The sequence below is a fragment of the Lolium perenne genome, chromosome 5, assembly GCF_019359855.2.
Source record: "Lolium perenne isolate Kyuss_39 chromosome 5, Kyuss_2.0, whole genome shotgun sequence".
Classification (NCBI taxonomy): Eukaryota; Viridiplantae; Streptophyta; class Magnoliopsida; order Poales; family Poaceae; genus Lolium; species Lolium perenne.
Window position 1 is genome coordinate 48,458,716 of NC_067248.2, and position 15,328 is coordinate 48,474,043.

Below are 15,328 nucleotides of genomic sequence, written 5' to 3' on the forward strand. Positions count from 1 at the left end.
AATATGGCAGCAAATCTAGTACTCCCTCTGGTCCATATGTATGTAGTTAAATCTAGAAGCAAATTTCCAGGGTAATGTACGATAAATTCACACAGTCATAGTAAATCGAGAAAATAAAGTAGGACCAACAAAATATAGTAGAATAGGGATAGATAATAGGGATCCCTCCCTAGATAATAAGCTGCATTCAGCCAACATAGTAACAGGTTCGAGGTTCTTCACATCACCATCATACTAACAACATAACAACAAGGGATCCCTAGCTAACAACAAAATATAAGCTACTTTGCAGCAGCAGCACACGTCCAGGACTCCGCCTACCCCATCTGGCTTTGCCTCCACTTGGTGCTCCCCTTGGGCACCTTGGGCTTGATCGGAGGCATGCGCCCGGCGGAGATCTCCACCCGCTGCAAGTTGCGGAGGTGAATGCCGAGCGCCTTGTGCTTGGCGCGGAAGGAGTAGACGTTCACTGTCGCGCCGACCTTGGGGAAGGCCTTTCCGATGTCCTCGACATGCGTGAGGATGCAGTTGAAGTCGGTGCCGCCCAGTCTCCTAGTGCAGAAGGGGCACCTGTAGACACCCTTGGTGAAGTAGGACATGTACTGGCCGACCTGCAGCCTCCGTAGCACATGCCGAGTCTTGGTGTGCTGGTCCTCGTCGTCGCTGCCGACGTCGCTGCCAGACACCTGATCCATATCAAACGGAAATTATGAGTGAATGAGTTGCAACGATGACTAACGTGCATGATAACAAAGCTAGAAAATTAGAGGCAGCCTCAGTTAGAGTGGACACGATTATATATCTACCAGGATGGTGTTAGCGAACCAAAGCTCATGCACAACAGATTTGTACACAGCAATGGTTCGCTGAACCATCCCTGTAAAAATTTGTGCCCAACGATTTATCATAGGCAAAGAAATAGATTGCAAATCTGAACTTGAACATATTCCAGATTATTTGCAAAATTAAACGGTTGATATCTTTTGATCCGTGCATAAAATAACTGATTGAGATCCCATGATTACTTCCATAAATTAACTGATTGAGATCCCATTATTACTTGCATAAATTAACCGAACGGCCGAACCCCAAATCTTAAACAAAATCAAGAAGAGATTAAAACAAAATGGAGTAAAATCTGCGCAAATATTAACCCAATACTCATCCATCTACAGATCGGCACTAATAGTTACTAGGGAACCAGCAAAAATAGGGTTCAAAAAGCAATGGGGAACAAAAAAGGGAGCAAACCTTAGTTACCTTGTTCCATGGTTCGTCCATGCAGGTGTCGTAGGGGTTCGAGGGCGAGATGTACGACACCTCCTCATAGGGGTCCCATCCCGGCAGGATCTGACTGCCACCGGCGGTAGCCTCCGATGCACCGGCCACGGCGATGACGGACGATGAGGGGACGGCATCGAAGAGGAAGGCGTCGCGCTTGGAGCCAACGGCGTCGTGGACGATGGGATTTGCATTCTCCTTGTCCATCTCGCCGGCAGAGGAGAGGGAGAGGGAGAGAGTTTTTTGCTTTGGAGAATATGATGGGACATGAGAGGCGGCGTTGCGTGAGCGAGTGAGAGTGACAGAGATAGTGCGAGGAGGTGTCTATAAAGGCGAGGGGTGTTTAATGCGACCAGCGTCCTACGCGTCCACCATTGCACGTCTGCACGTCTTGGACTTCTGCAACGCGACACGCGTCCACGATTGCACGTCTTCGACTTCTACACCGCGACCCGCGTCTACGCGTCAATAATTGCACGTCTTCCACTTCTGCACCGCAACACACGTCCTCGAGTTTAACCCTGGAAATTTAGATATACTCAGGTATACCCTTGAGTCTTATACTAGCATTTTTTGTGTGCTCGGTTTTTCCCTTGAGTGCTAATACTGGCTATTGCAATATACTCAGTTTTACCCTCAAGTGGTTGGTCAACAAAGAGTCAACAAATGGGATTAACTAGTTAAATGAGTCATTTAATGTGCAAAAAATTCCAAAAAAGAGTGGCACTTACTCATGGAGTCGTCTTACGCGATATGCCACGTTAGGAACCATAACAATCATAGATAAATCAAGTTTTACCGCAAATTGCCACTTCTCAAATCACCTAGTAGCTATGAAGATGCATGGCTTTCCACAATAAGCCCTTCCCAAAACAGCTTTTCACAACACATACTTTGTCTGAATGAGGCCACAATTCTCACACTCATGTATATTTGTATTGCAAATAGTTTGAGGTAGGCCGAGATGGGTTTCATTGTACAAAACACGCATTTCCCATTTTTTAAATATCATATTTGAATCCCTTAGTCTGTTTACTACTCAGGTGCCCTTGGTTTCTTGATACTACTCAGTTTTGCCCTCTCCCTTCACAAATTCTCACAGACGTCGAACATTGCCCTGATTGGTCTAGCCCATGTCACGCGAATCGTGCCCGTCGACCGTTGATCGTATGATCTAACGGGCAGGATAACCCCTCTCTCTCTGATCGGGGCCACCACCCTCTCTCTCTCTGTCGGGGATTAGCTTCCACCCTCTAAGTATGCTAAAGGGCAGTTACCCAGTATGCTAAAGTTTGGTTTTCTGTATTATTTTTCACGCGCCAAAAATTATAAACTCTTTTAGGCATTACTTTTCACGCAAAAAATGATAAACCATCACCGATTTGTTGTAGCCATTACTTCTCACGTAAAAAATGATAAACCATCACCGATTTGTTGTAGCCATTAATTTTCACGCAAAAAATGATAAACCATCACCGATTTGTTGTAGCCATCCCTCCGGTCTTATTTAATTGACTCGGATTTAGTATAAAGTTCTACTGAATCCGAGTCAATTAAAAGAGACCGGAGGGAGTACTTTTCACGCAAATAAAGATAAACCATCACCGATTTCATGTAGCCATTACTATTCACGCTAAAAATGATAAACGAAACAATCTATCTATCTCTGTATTTGAAGTTTGGGAGGGTTCACCATCTACTTATGTTAACTTTCGAGGTTTTGACCTGAAAATCAAATGGGTATTATAAAGGGAAATAAAAGTTCAAAAAAATGTAAAAACGAAACAATCTACCTATCTTTGTATAGAAGATCATTTGTATGATTTTTTATGTCATTTAGAGAAGGTCGAAAAAACCTAACTTGTTACAAAAGTTGGTTTCAGTGAGACCTAACCAAGTTTGGCATACATGATGCCATACCTATAACAACAAGGAATATCTAAAAGGGAAAGTGATACGTCCCAAACGTATCTATAATTTTTGATGCTCCATGCTTGTTTTGTTACAATTCTTATATGTTTTATGTGCACTTTTCCACACTTTTTAGCATTTTCTGGGACTAACCTATTAACGCAGTGCCGCAGTGCCAGTTCCTGTTTTCTGCTGTTTTTGTGTTTCAGAAAAGTTATACATGAAAGTTTCTCGGAATTGGACGAAACAAAAGCTCAGAGTATTATTTTTCCGGGACGAAGACGGAGCCAGAAGGACACTCGCAGGAGAGCTGCCACGTGGCAGTACATAGGGCAGGCGCGGCCCCACCCTTGGCCGCGCCTGGCCCATGTACTGGCGCTTCGTCGCCTTGTTTGCTCCGCCCTTTCGCCTATTTATTTCTCGTATCGGGAAACCCCAGGGACGAGAGCCTCCATCCACGAAAAGTTCCGACGCCGCCGTCACAACCGAAACCCTAGTTCGGGAGGGTTCTGCAGTCCATCCCGGCACCCTGCCGGAGAGGGAAATCACCGCCGGAGGCCTATACATCACCATGTCTTCATCCGATGTGATGCATGAGTAGTCCTCCACGGGACCATGGGTCCATAGAAGTAGCTAGATGGTTATCCTCTCCTTGTTGTGCTTCATGTATAGATCTTGTGAGCTGCCTAACATGATCAAGATCATCTATTTGTAATTGCTACATGTTGGTTTGACGTGGTTCCGATTTATAGAGAGATTGTTTTGGTTGATATTATGTATTATGTTATTATGATCTTGCATGCTCTCCGTTTCTAGTAGATGCTCTGGCCAAGTAGATGCTAGCGACTCCAAGAGGGAGTATTTATGCTCGATAGTGGGTTCATGCCTCTATTTAACCATGGGAAGTGACCTTGTTCTCTACAGTTGTAGATGTGTTGTTGCTACTAGGGAGAAAACATCGGTGTTCTATTCAAGGGTAGTTTCATCGTTTACTTTACACACATTGCTTAAAGCGATAGTCCGTTGCTTGCAACTTAATATTGGAGGGTGTCGAGGATGCAATCCTGAAGGTGGATTATTAGTCATAGATGCAGTTGGATTACGGTCTATGTATATTGTTATAATGCCCGCATACTTTCATAGCATGTATTCTGCACCAACCATTAGCGTAGAATCTATGTTTGTCAATTGCCCATCTGTAATTTGTTTACCCAGCATATTTATTTTATTGGGGAGGCGCCTCTAGTGAACTGTGGATCCCGGTCCTTCTTCTTTTAATTGCAATCTTCTACAACATTTTTCTGTTCTGTTCTCTGCAAACAATTATTCTTCCACACGGTTCGTTTAATCCTTTGTTTTCAGCAAAACCAGTGAGCTTGACAAGCTCGATGAAAGTTGGGGACAAAGTACTTGGTTGTTTGTGTGCAGGTCTCCACGTTGCTGCTGACACCGGCAGTGCGCCCTGCCACGAGTTGGTTCGCAACAACTCGGGAGAGAACGTTTTTCTCCTACTGGTCGATAAACCTTGGTTTCTTACTGAGGGAAAACTTCCCGCTGTGCTCATCATACCTTCCTCTTGGGGTTCCACTCAACGTTGCGCATAAATTCTCCTTCATCAACTCCGCGCTCAGCAGAAAGTTTCACAAAATTTGAAATTTAGGGTGAAAATGATGCCATACATAATGCTGTTTTTCGAGGTTTTGACCTGAAAATCAAGTGGGTATTATAAAGGGAAATAAAAAGTTCGAAAAATGTAAAAACGAAACAATCTATCTATCTATGTATAGAAGATCATTTGTATGAAATTTGAGGTCATTTAGAGAAGGTAGACAAAAATCACCTTGTTAGAAAAGCTGGTTTCAGTGAGACGAAACGGCATGCGCTTAAGCAAAGTGATTTTTTCGAACATCTCCAAATGACCCCAAATTTTTCATACATGATGCCATACGTGTAACAACAAGGAAAATCTAAAAAGTATCAAAAACTGTTGCCGAACCGTATAGCTCTATCAAAAAGAACCTCACCATGGTGCCAGTATAATTTTTAGTTACAAACTTTCGTATTTTACCTAACCTTCAACATGAAACTTGTTTCAAATTCATTTTGGCGTACAAGAAACAAATCCCACCTTGATTCGAGCACCACAGCCTCCAAACGATGCCGATGCCGATATCGGCATGGTCAGAACGGCTATGCTCGCCGCCACTGCTAGGTCACCGCCGGTATGCACCCTCAATCCCGTCCCCTCATTTGATCACTGACACACCAGAGATACCGCCGAGGCCAATGCCGAACGTACATGCTGATGCCAATGCCGAACATGCACGCCGCTGTGTGCACGGCTTCGTCGCCCCGCTATGCTAGACACCACAGACCACCGCGAGGTCTTTCCCTTCGCCACCACACTCTCCTAGCACCCATCTATACACGCCAGAAAGGAGAGACACTAGTTTTCTCTACATTGCTCGCGTTCGTGTCCGACATCATCAGTCAAAGTGTTGAGGTAGTCGTCGATGTCCTCGACCATTTCTTCTCTTCTTTGCATGGTTAAACGCATCTAGTTCATATCTATCTAATGCGTCTGGTCTCGCCTCATGCAGTTCTTTGTGGATGTCGACCTCATCTCGGCACCCCGCAGGCCACCTCCTCCGTGCCATCGCTGTAGAGCTCCTCCGTGCTATCTAATGCGTCTGGTCTCGCCTCATGCTGTTCTTTGTGGATGTCGACCTCATCTCGGCACCCCGCAGGCCACCTCCTCCGTGCCATCGCTGTAGAGCTCCGTTTAAAAATCTAATCCTACCCGTATATTGCCCCTTGTATCAGCGTCATGGCCCCACTTGTCATTCGATATACCGAAGCCCCACTCGTTCACGTTTTGGTCAGGGATACATCAATGCTTACGGTCAAACAAAGATGGATGGTCTGACGTGTCTTTGTGGGCTCTACGTGGCCCCAGTAGCAGCAGATAACGGTCCACCGTCGGGCAACCGGCCGTTACAACACGTGTGATGGTTTCATACAAGGACTTGGGGAAAACTGAGGAAAAACTAAGCGGCTGGGAAAAACTGAGCACAACTAAGGACCCGAGGGCACGGAAATAGAAATCCCTATTATTTATGCATTTTTAGATGATTTCCGAGACTTTCCTACAAATTCTCTTCATTGGTATTTAACTCTTGGGAGGCAGAAAACCTCCTTTTTCGTATTTTTTTTGTTTCAGAACTTTCTGGATCGCAAAAATTCGAGGGAAAATTATTTGATCAGTTTTTCACCCGAATGAAGGCCGTGAGAGAAAGAAACAAGCGAAAAGGGCCACGAGGTGCAAACGAGCACAGGTGGCGCGACCCAACTTCCTGGCCGCTCCACCTACACTCGTTCGAACCTCGGACATCGTTTTGGCCCCCCTTTTATCCCAGACGCTCCGTTTCGTCGAAAAACCTATTTTTCCTGAGATTTATTGAGGCGCCGGCGGAGACGAAAGTCCTCTCCTACTCCGGGAGAGGGCAGATCGTGCTGCACCGGTGCCTCCAGTGAAGGGGAAAGCAACGTCGTCGACATCCCTACTCCTCCTTGGCTTGGGAGGAGGCATATACATCAACATATTCACCAACATCATCATCACCATCACCATCTACGAGATCAACGTCATCCCCTTCATAGTTTGTGTTGAATTGAACCATGGATACTGTTATTAGTGATGTTGCATGTTTGTGATTGTTACTTTGTCATTATTTGGTGGGGAGATTATATATTCATATTGTGTTGGAACCATTATGCTTCTGGTACATATTATGTTTGTCACTTGTGAGTAATTCCCCACATTCCTGGGGGCATAGGATGATCTGGCTATGATTCTATATGATGTGCAATAAGTATTTAGTCAAGTTTTCTATCTTTTATGTTGTTCTACGATGGTTTCATGCGAACGTTGACTGCATATTACTTCAGCTATATGGGCTTATAGTGTTGGAGGGGTCGGAATGACAACACTGTCTTCCAACACTATAGGTTGCATTAGAGGGGTTTATGTCGGGGACCCTAAATCTTATTGCTATGATGAGACATTTATGTCTTAATGATTCCTTTATGCACATTAAAATGGCTCTAGGACCCATCATAAGAGGTGTATTTGCTCATGCCTATGGCTGCACCTAATTAAGGTCCCGCCTCTAATTGAATAAAACTTGACAAGATATTTACCATGTTGTTTAGAACTCGGATACTAGTGAATCCATGCCGCTCTCAGGAACATGTGTCTCATATAAGCACACACTTGAGTTTGTCCTCTTGCTGCATAGAGGATTGGGTTTTTCTCTCATCGAGAGCATTTACTTACTTGCTATTTACTTTCCGCACTCTATTTTTATTGCAAACTATATACCCAAAACACAAAAACCGTCACTTTATTATTAATGATTTCTTGTTATTTTGCTAACCAATACATTCAGATCCTCATGGGTTCGACAACTTTTCTTTATTGAAAAGTACTACAATTGATCTCCTACACTTGAGAGCCATCAGTACGCCGTCGAAATCACCATCACGCTTCTTCCCCAAAACCCAAGTCCATCAAGTATGGGCATTGCCGTGGTTACCCTATGTCATCCTCGTGTGCTTCATTTGAAATTCCTTGAAACACTCAAGTATACAATTAGTCCACTAATTATGTTTTCATCAACACCAAACCACTTAGGGAGGGAAATTCCCTTTCAGGGGTCTTAGAAGGACATGCCTTATCAAATCCAAATCTCTTCAACACCTTCTGGGTGTAGACGGCCTGGTGCACTAGAATCCCAACATGGGAATGTTCAAGTTGCATACCCAGACTTATCTTGGTATTACCTAAATTTTTCATCTCGAGTTTCGACATGAGGTAAGAACTCGCTTCCTCAGTGTCTCTAGGTGTACCGACTATATTTAAATGATCACGTATGCCGAGATTATAGAAGATCCATCTTGGAATTGCCATACATGTTGATACGTCTCCAACGTATCGATAATTTCTTATGTTCCATGCTACTTTATTGATGATACCTACATGTTTTATGCACATTATATGTCATATTTATGCATTTTCTGGAACTAACCTATTAACAAGATGCCGAGAGCCACGATACGGAAAACCTTCCAGAGACGCCGCCGCCGCGAATCCCATCTCGGGGGATTCAGGAGATCGCCTCCGGCACCCTGCCGGAGAGGGGATTCATCTCCCGGAGGACTCTTCATCGCCATGATCGCCTCCGGAGTGATGAGTGAGTAGTTCACCCCTGGACCATGGGTCCATAGCAGTAGCTAGATGGTCGTCTTCTCCTTGTTGTGCTTCATTGTTGGATCTTGTGAGCTGCCTAACATGATCAAGATCATCTATATGTAATTCTATATGTTGTGTTTGTCGGGATCCGATGGATAGAGAATACTATGTTATGGTGATTATCAATCTATTGTTTATGTGTTGTTTATGATCTTGCATGCTCTCCGTTATTAGTAGAGGCTCTGGCCAAGTTTGTACTCTTAACTCCAAGAGGGAGTATTTATGCTCGATAGTGGGTTCATGCCTTCATTGACACTGGGACAAGGATGAGAAAGTTCTAAGGTTGTGATGTGCTGTTGCCACTAGGGATAAAACATTGATTCTATGTCTAAGGATGTAGTTGTCGATTACATTACGCACCATACTTAATGCAATTGTCTGTTGCTTAGCAACTTAATACTGAATGGGGTTCGGATGATAACCTGAAGGTGGACTTTTTAGGCATAGATGCAGTTGGATGGCGGTCTATGTACTTTGTCGTAATGCCCAATTAAATCTCACTATATTTATCATATCATGTATATGCATTGTTATGCCCTTCTCTATTTGTCAATTGCCCGACTGTAATTTGTTCACCCAACATGCTTTTATCTTATGGGAGAGACATCTCTAGTGAACTGTGGACCCCGGTCCTATTCTTTACATAGCATACAATCTACTGCAATTGTGTTTTACTGTTTTCTTTGCAAACATCTTCCACTCGATACGTTTAATCCTTTGTTACAGCAAGCCGGTGAGATTGACAACCTCACTGTTTCGTTGGGGCAAAGTACTTTGGTTTTGTTGTGCAGATTCCACGTTGGCGCCGGAATCCCTGGTGTTGCGCCGCATCACATTTCGTGACCATCAACCTTCAACGTGCTTCTTGGCTCCTACTGGTTCGATTAAACCTTGGTTTCATACTGAGGGAAACTTGCTTCTATACGCATCATACCTTCCACTTGGGGTTCCCAACGGACGTGTGCATCTACGCGTATCAAGCTAAATTTCTGGCGCCGTTGCCGGGGAGATCAAGACACGCTGCAAGGGGAGTCTCCACTTCTCAATCTCTTTACTTTGTTTTTGTCTTGCTTTATTTTATTTACTACTTTGTTTGCTACACCTAAACAAAACACAAAAAAATTAGTTGCTAGTTTTACTTTATTTATTGTCTTGCTCTCTATATCAAAAACACAAAAAAATTAGTTACTTGTCTTTACTTTGTTTGCCTAGTTTACTTTTTGCTTATTTCATCATGCTTAATCCTAAGTTTACTTTGGAAGAGATACCGGTAGGACGAGGGTGTATCATTGGAAGAGATAATATAGAAGAATTTTTCACCCATGTTAGTATGGATGAAGATTTTGAAGATATACCATTATTAAAAACTGCTCCTACTTATGAAAGTGCTTCTGCCTGTTTGATACATATGTTAGAAACTAGATTTGTTAATCTCAATCCCATAATACAACATATGTTTCTTACACTTTCGGATATGGAGATGGGGGAAAAGAGAAATTTTGTTTTAAAAGTCCTTGTTAGAGAATTTGAGGATATAGTTAAAGAAGTTAGAAAAGTTTTCATTAAGCATAAGAGGCTTGGTTTCTTTCCTAATTTTAAACAAATACTTGAAAAGATGGATATGGATAGAATTAAGTATACTAATAATGTTAATGATGGTAGGGAAATTAAAGCGCCAATACCTAGTAAACTACTAGGAATGCATGAAGCTTTGGAAAACAACTATGCTTGGCTTGTTCCTGAAAATTTGTTTGATGAGAATAGTAAGCCTAGGAGCAATGAGAGAGGAGTTACTTATATAGACCAGATACAATGCATTGTTGAGAAAACTCCCAGCTCTCAAGGTAATACTGTTGATGCTTCATCTCTCGATGTTACTTGATTTGCACTTTCTGCGCCTAGCTGAAAGGCGTTAAAGAAAAGCGCTTATGGGAGACAACCTATGTTTTTACTACAGCAATTTTTTGTTTTGTTGAGTCTTGGAAGTTGTTTACTACTGTAGCAACCTCTCCTTATCATGTTTTTGTGCCAAGTAAAGTTTCTATGTCAAAGTTGATGTTATATTTGGGATCGCTGCGCAGAAACAGCATTGCTGTCTGTCACGAATCTGGGCACAGTTCTCTGTAGAAAATTCGAAAAAATCTGCCAATTTACGAGTGTGATCCTCAGATATGTACGCAACTTTCATTAGTTTTGAGTTTTTCCATTTGATCAAGTCTGGTGCCAGCTTTAAATTCGTCTTTACGGACTGTTCTGTTTTTGACAGATTCTGCCTTTTATTTCGCATTGCCTCTTTTGCTATGTTGGATTCATTTCTTTGATCCATTAATGTCCAGTAGCTTTATGCAATATCTAGAAGTGTAAAGAATGTTTGTGTCACCTCTGAATGTGTGAATTATTAATTGTGCACTAACCCTCTAATGAGTTTGCTTGAAGTTTGGTGTGAAGGAAGTTTTCAAGGGTCAAGAGAGGAGAATGATATACTATGATCAAGAGGAGTGAAAGCTCTAAGCTTGGGGATGCCCCCGTGGTTCACCCCTGCATATTTTAAGAAGACTCAAGCGTCTAAGCTTGGGGATGCCCAAGGCATCCCCTTCTTCATCGACAACATCATCAGGTTCCTCCCCTGAAACTATATTTTTATTCAGTCACATCTTGTGTTCTTTACTTGGAGCGTCGGTTTGTTTTTGTTTTTGTTTTGTTTGAATAAAATGGATCCTAGCATTCACTTTGTGGGAGAGAGACACGCTCCGCTGTTGCATATGGACAAATATGTCCTTAGGCTTTACTCATAATGTTCAAGGCGAAGTTTCTTCTTCGTTAAATTGTTATATGGTTGGAATTGGAAAATGCTACATGTAGTAATTCTAAAATGTTTTGGATAATGTGATACTTGGCAATTGTTGTGCTCATGTTTAAGCTCTTGCATCGTATGCTTTGCACCCATTAATGAAGAAATACATAGAGCTTGCTAAAATTTGATTTGCATATTTGGTCTCTCTAAGGTCTAGATAATATCTAGTATTGAGTTTTGAACAACAAGGAAGACGGTGTAGAGTCTTATAATGTTTACAATATGTCTTTTATGTGAGTTTTGCTGCACCGGTTCATCCTTGAGTTTGCTTCAAATAACCTTGCTAGCCTAAACCTTGTATCGAGAGGGAATACTTCTCATGCATCCAAAATCCTTGAGCCAACTACTATGCCATTTGTGTCCACCATACCTACCTACTACATGGTATTTCTCCGCCATTCCAAAGTAAATTTCTTGAGTGCTACCTTTAAAATTCCATCATTCACCTTTGCAATATATAGCTCATGGGACAAAATAGCCTTAAAAACTATCGTAGTATTGAATATGTACTTATGCACTTTATCTTTTATTAAGTTGCTTGTTGTGCGATAACCATGCTTCTGGGGAACGCCATCAACTATTGTTGAATATCATGTGAGTTGCTATGCATGTCCGTCTTGTCTGAAGGATCTATCATTTTAGTGGTTGGAGCATGCAAAATTGTTAGAGAAGAACATTGGGCCGCTAACTAAAGCCATGAATCATGGTTGAAGTTTCAGTTTTGGACATATATCCTCAATCTCACATGAGAATAATAATCATTGCTACATGCTTATGCATTTAAGAGGAGTCCATTATCTGTTGTCCATGTTGTCCCGGTATGGATGTCTAAGTTGAGAATAATCAAAAGCGAGAAATCTAAAATGCGAGCATTCTCCTTAGACCTTTGTACAGGCGGCATGGAGGTACCCCTTTGTGACACTTGGTTGAAACATGGCATGCAAAGATCCGGTAGTCCAAGCTAAGTAGGACGAGGTGCGGGCACTATTAGTATACTATGCATGAGGCTTGCAACTTGTAAGATATAATTTACATAACTCATATGCTTTATTACTACCGTTGACAAAATTGTTTCATGTTTTCAAAATAAAAGCTCTAGCACAAATACAGCAATCGATGCTTTCCTCTTTGAAGGACCTTTCTTTTACTTTTATTGTTGAGTCAGTTTACCTATCTCCTTCCACCTTAAGAAGCAAACACTTGTGTGAACTGTGCATTGATTCCTACATACTTGCATATTGCACTTGTTATATTACTTTATGTTGACAATATCCATGAGATATACATGTTATAAGTTGAAAGCAACCGCTGAAACTTAATCTTCCTATGTGTTGCTTCAACACCTTTACTTTGATTTATTGCTTTATGAGTTAACTCTTATGCAAGACTTATTGATGCTTGTCTTGAAGTACTATTCATGAAAAGTCTTTGCTATATGATTCACTTGTTTACTCATGTCATTACCTTTGTTTTGATCGCTGCATTCATTACATACTAGGAAGCATAGGCGCGGCGGCACGCCGCGCCCGTGGGATATTTTTGAGCCAAAGAAAAGAGAATTCAGGAGGTAGACACTTTGTAAGTTGATATAAAACGAAACAAACATGAACAAAGAGGTCATGTGATCCCAGTAGCTCAGTAAGTGAAACAAATCCATCTTGGAAACCAAAACCGTCACCATATGACTAATTATATTTATAGTACCAAACAACTTGAAAAGGAAGTAGTCAGACAGATAAATGTTACATGACAGAAAATGAGGCATGCAAAAGGAACAGGAGATAATGGAAGATATGCTTTCTCCATCCACACACAACCCTTTGGCAACCTTGCCTATATATACATCTTCTGAAGCCACAATTCACTATGGTGTTTCTTGGCTTGTCACAATAGTATGACAAATCAATTTAAAATGTAAGTGATATCTAAGCCAGAGAGAGAAGTTCTTTACTTCAATAGTCAAAAGACATATGAACCTAATTAGTGCAAAGGTGCTCTGGCCCTCGAGACAGAAAACCTACCATGATCCTCTGTAGAGATGGACGCGGTGACGGCAGCAGCAAGGGCAGAGTTCCTGTGCCGAAATTTGTCAAATAGCCTCCATTCTCGTGCACTACCTGCTCGTGGTCCTAGATTCACCGGAAAGCTCTTGTACCTTGCATCTGACATGTTAGCCCACATCAGCGCCCATGCTGCGTGCATCGACGCCCTCGCACTCGTCGTCTCGAAGCATGAACAGGCACCAGCGCGCATCACATTTACCAAAGGAGACAAATGGACCCTGTCAACCAACCCAGTAACAATCCATGTCAAATCGACTATCAACAAAATACACTGGCTTATGAGCTGTACATAAGCTGTCACTTGATGTAGAAAAAAAAATTAATTCACTCTAGTGATCATTAATCCATAAAGACTAAGTATTATCCTTACTTTTGGTAAAAAAAAAAAGTTTAAACCTAGACAGTATGATGAAAAATTATAATCAAACTCAAATAACCAGAACTGCAACATATTATTAAGAACCAACTTTCATGCAATAAGAAAAATAATAAAAACCAGACCAAAGAAAAGATTGGCATTAGAAGAGCAGAGCACCACTAATTGTGGTTTGCTAGGTATACAACAGAACTTTGTTGAGAAGAAGATAAAGACAGTAAAAGCAAATACATGCAGGTAGTGACTACAGATTACTTATTTTCACTTTGTCTGCTTATAAAGTATTTGCGAAGGACAAACTTAATGTGGGCAAGATTAATTATATTATTGTATTGCACAAATGTTAAAATACTACGCATCAGTTTTGAAGAACCATAGCAGGTTGGCATATCGATGAGACTGAAAGCTCAGACGCTGGGTAGCGCTTTCTATGCTTACATGTGTTTAACAATCAATTACTGATGGCGCTATACTTGGCTCCGGCGACGTTGGCTGATCTCAGGTAATCAACGCTCTCTTCACTGCCCTCTTGGATCGGATTTTTGTTGTGAATAATTTTGATCTAGAGAAGATGCAGAAGTTACTCAATTTATAAACTCGATGAGGAAAAAAAAACTCAGGAAGGTAACTGCTGTTACTACTATAATTTCACAAAAACATAAAACAGATTTTCAGTTGCATGGGCATGAAGCCAACTTGAGTAAATTGGTTTTGTATACTGATGGAATGAACAATCTGCAATTTATTTTAGAAGACAACAATTGTTAGGCTACACTTATTCGGAAAAAGCATTAATGAATTTACAATTAAAAAGTTGAATTTACGTCATCTAGAGTTCAACCTAAATGTTGTATAGAGGATGACTCTACTTTGCAACACTCCGAGTGGATAGAAATACATGGTACGTAAGCAACCCTTCCTCGGAACCTGGTTAATCTAGCATTTGTCTAAAAAAAGTCTTTATATGCATAGAAATGAAATCAACACTTGGCAATTGGGTTCCTATTTTGTTGAAACGGCTGTTTGGTAGCTGCTGGTTGTTTCACTTAACACTAATATGTTTTAGACTCCCTTTCGATATATCGACAGATAAAATGTAATGTCAAAAGTAGATGTAGAAGGACATACATGTATACATGTCTAATAACTATAAGGACCTTGCTTGTACGGTTCTATCTCAGTCCACCAAATATGTCTATTATGATCCCTGTAAACTCTGAAGCTATATGCTGCAGTCTTAAAATGATTTAAGGTTTTTTATGTGAGATTAGAGTTGAGCAATGGCAAGCTTAAAATTAAACCTATGAGGCTATAGCATAAAGAACCAATAAACTGAGTACAACAGAGACATAAAACATGAGGAGGCTCAACCAGCCGCTTGCAAAGACGAAAGAGGAACAGCAAGCTACAAACTAAACTTGGAATTCAAATAGCGCTGTTAAAAAAAATTCAAATAGAAATGATATGAATATATAAAGTCATGTAGTTACTCAAGATAATATAGTGAATTACTTAATTGGTGTTATTAACCT

General features: G+C 41.3%; 1 long non-coding RNA gene across 1 annotated transcript; it reads right to left on the reverse strand.

Annotated features, from left to right (window-relative positions):
• Positions 1-13,133: 13,133 nt before the first annotated feature.
• LOC127304612 (uncharacterized) lies at positions 13,134-14,372 on the reverse strand. Its single transcript, XR_007853453.2, has 2 exons — positions 14,235-14,372; positions 13,134-13,638 (listed from the first exon to the last, which is right to left on the reverse strand). It is a non-coding gene; the product is annotated as an uncharacterized lncRNA (long non-coding RNA).
• Positions 14,373-15,328: the final 956 nt, after the last annotated feature.